The 7,534-nt window shown below is 28.4% G+C and overlaps 1 protein-coding gene across 1 annotated transcript in view; it reads left to right on the top strand.

Annotated features, from left to right (window-relative positions):
• Window positions 1–2,356: 2,356 nt before the first annotated feature.
• Window positions 2,357–7,534, top strand: part of LOC148309927 (synaptotagmin-5-like) — a 72,869-nt gene continuing 67,691 nt past the window's right edge. The window contains exon 1 of the mRNA XM_088259297.1: window positions 2,357–2,488. The gene's annotated coding sequence lies outside the window, so the exon portion shown is untranslated. The remainder of the gene's footprint in view (window positions 2,489–7,534) is intronic.

Raw genomic sequence — 7,534 nt, 5'->3', positions numbered from 1 at the left:
AAAAATGCAAAAAGCTTTTCAATTAAAGCTTGTAAACGCTTTAATTGAAAGAAGTTTTTTTTGTTCCAGAAACCTTCATTAAATGTAAAGAAGGTTTTTTCCCCAAATTATTTTACATACCTACTAGGAGAAGTCTGAAAATATGGTTTTAAAATTTTAAATACTAATTTTAGACCAGTTTTTATTCAAAATATTTTATGTTTACCCAAATTTCGGATTGTTCATTTTTATTTATTCTTAATGACATATTGGCAGGAGTTGCCGAAGAACAGAAGCGATTTTGTACGTCACCATCTCGTTACGAATATTCTCTGTGCATGTTTAGATTATATGAGTTTTTTAAATATTTTTCTAAACTTATCGTTAAAGTAAGTACTCAAATCAGTTATATGCATATAATGGATGTTCTTTAACGAACAACAGTATATAAATAGTTAAAATCGTGATGTGATTTATTTCTGGGAGCTCCCTTGTTATTTGCCACCGCGTACAACATTCGGATAATCATTTTTAGTCAGAAATAATACGGGAATATTTTATGAGGACGACGCTACCCCGGGGCTGGGGGTAGGAGTGTAAGTGACAGTGACAAGAATCAATATTTTAATAACGCACATTACAGGACAATCTGCGGGAAGGAACGTATATCCATACTCAGAACTTACTATACACAGGTAAGTTGTAAAAAATCTTTACGTAACTTTGTATTTGGCATCTGTCAGTTCCCGTCGATTCTGGGGTTTGTAATTATTGTAGCCCGTGAAAGGAACGGAAATGGTTGCTTTTATCTAGACACCTTCTTCAATTTCACAAGGTAAAACTTATTACACTTTTTAGAATACAATTAAAAAGAATTATTTTAAGTGTTATCTGTTAAATTTATAAAATTTGCCGTTGATTTTATTGTTTTTTTTTTGCATAGCTGAGATAAATTCTTTGTTTTCTGTAAAATGTAATTTTTTTATTAAATATTTTTTATAAATCATTTTAACTTAAATTTATTTCGTTAAATTTCATATGATATTATTTATAATATTCCTAAGTCAAAACACGATTTATGATTCCGTTGTTGTTTTTTTTTGTGACAAAGGCTTTGCTTAGCCGGGGTATTGTCAAATTACGTTAAAAAACTGTGTTAAAAAATTGAATATTAAATTTTTATTTATATTTATAATTTTAATTTATAATAAAAATAATATAGTATGAAAAAAATAATAAGGTGCGTGTATGGAATATATAAGTTATGATACAATTGACGTAAGTCAAAGAGCTCAGAGTTAAAAATATACTATATCCATAAGGAAACGTAGGTAGAAAAAGTACATTGTGGATATCTGATAGGATCTAATGTTTATTGGTGTAAAATGCAATCTCTGATGGTCTTTAAGAAACGCCTGAAATATTATTACAAATCCCTGGAACCCTGACTGTTCACTTATCATCCCTCGCTAGCTCATAAGTATTTTATATAATTATTTTAAACACATAAAAGATTGAAATAATTAGTATGTAAATATCTATACTATTGGGTAGGATATGTAGGTGGCACATCTGTATTTGTACAATCTTGTATGACATTCAAGGATACGGTCCCTTCAGAAGAGTTATATATTTGGTGAAAATATAATGAAGTATGTTTGTATCATTGTGAACATAATGGATGTAATAATTTGTAAAAAGTTTACACGTGAAAAAGAAGAAAAAAACATTGAAAAATATAGAAAAAATTACTTTTTTTAAATTAGATGGAATCAAACTTATCAATCTAGTCAAGTTAATTTATTAAAGGTTAAGTACATATATGTATATGTATACTGTTTTCAATTAAAAGAGAAATATTTGCGTTTTTTATTTTTAATTTCATACTATTTCTGTGAGGCTAAGCGGCTCATTTTTAGAAATAGGTATCAAATTGTGGTGGAGTGCGTTCGAACCGTGAAATTCTGACTTAAGAGTCCGAGACAGTAACCACGGGGTCATAACCCGACTAATTAAAATGAGGTTATTTTATAAAAGTTATATTATATCATGGTAAACCGTTGCCTAATAATGAATTAAATTTTTTATGCCATTCAATAACTGCTCAGTAAAATTGGATATTTTTAATATCGGCATTATGATCTCATAAAAGTGGATTTAAAACAACATAAATTTGAAGTGATTTGTATTTGACACCGAAGTGTAAATCAGCGAAGCGTATCGCAGGTTATCACCGGAAACTGCGCCGCCGATTCGCGACGGATGGCAGCGCTGCTAGCGCGTCGTTGCCATGGCAATCATCTGAAGGCAGCGCCGCGACGCTCTCCCGCGACCCTCATTCATACCAACAGCTGTTCCCATTCAATCGTCCCTAATTCTGATCTGTTACACTTCAAATCTCTCGGAGATAAATAAAAGTGAGAGATAATACAATTAAGTGTGTCTCGAGATATATTTCGAGTGAGTCTACGACCTGAGAGTAGCCTTTTCGAGATTCGCGACCATTCAGGTTTGAATTCTTAAACATATGCTTTGTTTACTGAAATATTTTTGTTTATATCTTTTGAATTTAAATGTATATATGCATTATAATCTATTTTTGTTTATTAAACGCTTTTATTTAACAATAGTAAGCTATTTTTCATAATTATTTTTATGTACAATCAGATCAAGCGTTTCAATATTGTCGGCTTAAATCGATAGCCTATGTTCAATAACAACCATAAGTTACTAATAAACCAAAAGCTTATTTTATTATTGATAAATATTCCATAATAATTACTGATAAAGACAGGATTTTGTTAATAACTCTTGAAAACGTAATTCATTTTTTAATATCTATGATAAAGTATATCTCGATATTATTCTACCGATAAATTTGGTGTAAAAAAATCATTAAAAAAAATTATCAAAATATTACCATTCCAATCGTATGTTTTTTTTTAATAATTACGTATTAACAATATAATAAGCATATTTATATTATTGAAGTAAAATAAAACGTAACGACTTCAAGAGAAGTGATATTCCATTTAAAAAATAATTTGAGGTTTAAACTAAATTCTTCTTCTTCTTTTTTGCTTGGTGTAGGTCTTGTGGCTTAAAAAAGCTAAATTGCGACAAATTCAAATTCGATCTGATGTCGATATTCTATATAAAAACTATTTTGAAAATGATATTTTAATCGGATGTGATGATTTGTATTTTTATGGTACAATTTTGAAATAAAAATTAATGCTTTTATGAATACATTTGTTTTTTTTTTTTTAATTCTTAATGAAGGTCTGAAAATACAAATTAACCGAAGCATCTTGGGAGATATGCGAAATATATGATATACCCAGTCTTATTGAAAATAAATCAATTCATTTTGAGATTGACCGGAATTTAACCCGAGACGCCAGTTTCACAGTGAGTGTCTACCTAATTATATGATTCAGTTTGATAACATTTTTTTGGTTCAAAATATTTATAGTTTTTAAAATTAACACATTTTTTTCTTCATAATAAAGAAATAATAAAATACTTCTCTCTGCAATTAAATATAAAATAGTAAAATGTATAAAGAAAAATACTTTATAATTACTTTTACATTACTTTATATTGCGTGCTACAAATAATTATAGCTTTGTAAATCTACTTTTCTGGGCACAAATTTTTATCTGTATCAATATTATTCTCTTTATAATGTGATACATTGGAAAAAGTTCATGGACACGAGTCGTTACTGATTGTATGACTGTAATTAGTAACACATATGTATATAGTTACCTTTTTTGGGAAAAATAAAATAAATGAGTTTATTACACAATTATGTGGGATAGTTATGATAATACAATCTCCTGAAAGAATTTTAATTTCGGTAAATATATCGATAGTATTTCTCGGAATATCTATTGTTTAATATTCCTTATTACATATTCTTCGAAAATTCCAAACTATTAAGATATTATCATTATCAAACCTTAAACGTTTCAAGGCTTCTTTTCTATGAACTTTCTTAATAGTTAATATGCATATTTATGTTAGCTATATTGAATTTACTTAACTAAACTATTGTAGTTCATGAATTTTGCATTACCGCAATTTGATACCTACCTTTAATAAGTAAACAATATATGAAATTGAAATATTTGTGTATATAACAAGAACACAAATATTTCTCATAAAAAAATATTTAATTATTTTAAAGTCGGTTTAATGGAGTATATCACGTATCGTGGTGTTAAGGGTGATATGATATAAACGTAAGAGTAAAAAATTAAAAATGTATAATTATTTAGATCTCCACCGGAAATTGAACCCGATTTTCTTTGATACATAAAAAAAATTAAAATGGCAACTTTAAATTTTCGGCGGTGGTTTGCAACAAAAAAATTGAGCATTTTTAGACACAACAAGTTGTAAAATAAATGATCCGTTGATGTTTCATGGAGCTTGATCGTAGAAGATAAAACTATTTGTAAAATGAGAACTTCCCTTCCAAGGTTTACATGTAACATGAATTATCATTAGGAGCAAGTTTTTTAAAATGGAAAAAGAATATGATTTTCATTCCCTTATTCATCCCCATCTAAAGTGGAAAGTCGTACGTAACATGGTTTTTAAATCAAATATAATTATGTATTTACATTTACAGTACATAAAGTACAGTCATACATGTGAATGGGGTTAATAAAATCCCCGTCACTAATGTAAATAGCGTGTACTAAGTAATGCTATAAGAGCAAAATGAATAATTTTATGATGTACATATGTGTAATACCTACACGATTTATCAGAGCCATTTTATGATGTCAATATTTAACATTCGTCTGTATCCAAAATCACTTTACTAATAATATTTTATTTATGCTTATGCTGTTAAATTTATTTCATGTTTAAAATTACAAACCAACATATTCGAGTGAGTGTGTCGAATATACACATACAAATACGAGTTTAATATTTGATTACGTTAAATTATTGTTCGGGAAAATAAGCTCGTTTAAATGTCTGTTAATAGCATTTTTTGAATATGTTAGAAAACTAATTAGGCTTTCTAAGACTAAAAAATAAAAAAAATTAACAAAACAGAGGAGCCAAAAAAGAACGTATAATTTTTAAGTGAAACCATTTTTGAAGTGATGTCGCAGTGTGAATTTGGGGCAGGTTTTATTTTATTTTAATACGGCCATGAGAGTATATAATTGGTATTCGGATAATATGTAACACTCCTGAGGCCACCTACGCGAGTATCCGTCGGACTCCACCAACAGAGTCCCGTCTAGACGTACCATGAGAAGTCATTCACAGAATTTCCGTAATTTAGTGGAATCTATACCACCCTTAAAATATGACCTCCAACATTGTTAGAGAGAAGTTTTATGTTTCTAACACGTGTTGTGTAATTAACCTCGGGTTGCTGACAAAACGAACACTGCACGAACTGGGGGATTTTAGGGTGGGATGGAGAAAGTACACAATAAAATTTAACAACACGGTCCATAAGAACTTATGGCATATAAATACAATTGAAAAAAACTATATACTTAAATATGTAATAAATATATATATATATATATATATATATATATATATATATATATATATATATATATATATATATATATATATATATATATATATATATATATATATATATATTTATATATTTTTATTTTTATTTTATTTTTTATTTTTTTGGAAAGTCGTAGGTGAAAAATGCATTTGCATACCCTCATCCGCACCACATGGTGCGTAGGGCATGGGATCACATCGGCGCAGTGTTACATTGATCTTTAATTACTTGAAGTCACGATGATCAGTTCTGCGCTTCAGGTACCAATGCAGCGTGATATCAAATGAATATTATTGTGAAAAATTACTTATAAATTTTGAGCTCGGGATTCGAACCCGGGACCTTCAGCATGGTAACAATTTAATTTACTGAAAATAAAAATCGTACATTAATTAAGGTTTAAATTATTTTATCGTTTGTTTTAAATGTTGTTGGTTTATGATAAATTGAAGAAAAAAAACATGAAGAAAATATTTGGAGTATGGCTAAATCCTGTTTACAAATCCTGTGTCGTATCGCACTTAAGGGTTATTTAAAAAAATATTTAATTGAAAAACATATTTAAAGGCATTTCCATACTAATCATTCGAAAACCAATCTTATATGCATTAATCAAAAATTCTTATTTCATTTAAGAATAACCCTTGAAATTTATTTAAAAAAATATTGTTTAGAAACAAAGTTTTACAACACCGTGTAGAAACCATTGTTTCCCAAACGTTGAGTTACGAAAAACTTTTATTTTAATTTTAAAAAAATGCCCTTACACCGTCAAACAGCTATCGTAAAAAGTAAATCTTTTTTTAAAAATATGTAAAAATATATTTTTTTAAGCGAATTTTGCTACTTATTTTTATTATTATACTTAATATGACATTTTTATAGTCACTTTCATATCAATTTACGTTAACAGATGAAATGAAAAAACAGATGAGGTGAAATTTAATGTTTAAATAGAAGTTACTAAAAAGTTACTGCATAATCAATTCTTTACCAAAATATATGGACACATATTTTTGAATAACCGTAGTTTACTATTACATATTCCGTAATTATGTATTATACAGGGGGCAAAAAAAGTAGTAAATAATAACTGAATGTGATTTTTTTTTGTATTGGAGCCGAGAAAATTCTTGTAATTTAATAGAAGAATAATTAAAAACTCCTAGGGAAATTAAGATGATTTTCTTTGAATAAAAAACGTTATACAGGACATTACATTTAAATGCTTTACTACTCGCACGTCATTTAGAGAACCAACGAAGAGATATACTATAGAACAAAGTGTTTATATTCCATCTTAGAAGGGATGAGAATAAGGGAGATATCATTAATTTTGTGCCGAGTTTAGTGCTCTAAAGGTCAAGGGGTGTTTTAGCAGACCACAGCGAATAATTGATAGTAAAATGAGTTTTTTTTCTTATCCCAGAAATATTATTGAATCATTTATTGAATAAGCATTTCTTTTGTAGAAATCCATTATTGTTTTTCTTCTCCGTCGTTTTACTTATTGCTTAGGGTCGTGTTTATCCTCTTTTATTGTCCCATTATTATATTTTTTTTTAATATAAATTATTACGCAATTTATGATTTACTGATTTATTTATTTTTGTAACAGGTGTTACACCTTACAAGGGCAATATCAAATTATGTCTTAGTAAAAATTCACATATTTATGTACAAAATTACTTCATCAGTCCTTCTTTACTCAAGAATGTTGGGTTTTTCTATTACGAGGGGCAATTATCTTGTTAGCCAATTGACTTATTATCCACCTCAGTAGTGTAATGGCTAGCGCGTTTGTCTACCACACTGGTTTAATTCCCAGAAGGGGGTCAAGATAAATATAATTGATTTTTCACACTAATATTTTTTTATATCACCTTGGATTGATACCTGAAGAGATTTGCCTTTAAGTGATTAAAGATCAAGTAACACTGCACTGATGCGATGCAGTAGCTTATGCACCATTCGATGGAGATAAGGGTGAGGCAT

This window comes from Brachycentrus maculatus, unplaced genomic scaffold (genome assembly GCF_059751285.1).
Source record: "Brachycentrus maculatus isolate JH-2025_06_01 unplaced genomic scaffold, ASM5975128v1 h1tg000115l, whole genome shotgun sequence".
In the NCBI taxonomy this organism is placed as follows: Eukaryota; Metazoa; Arthropoda; class Insecta; order Trichoptera; family Brachycentridae; genus Brachycentrus; species Brachycentrus maculatus.
This window is presented reverse-complemented; position numbering and strand designations above follow the sequence as displayed.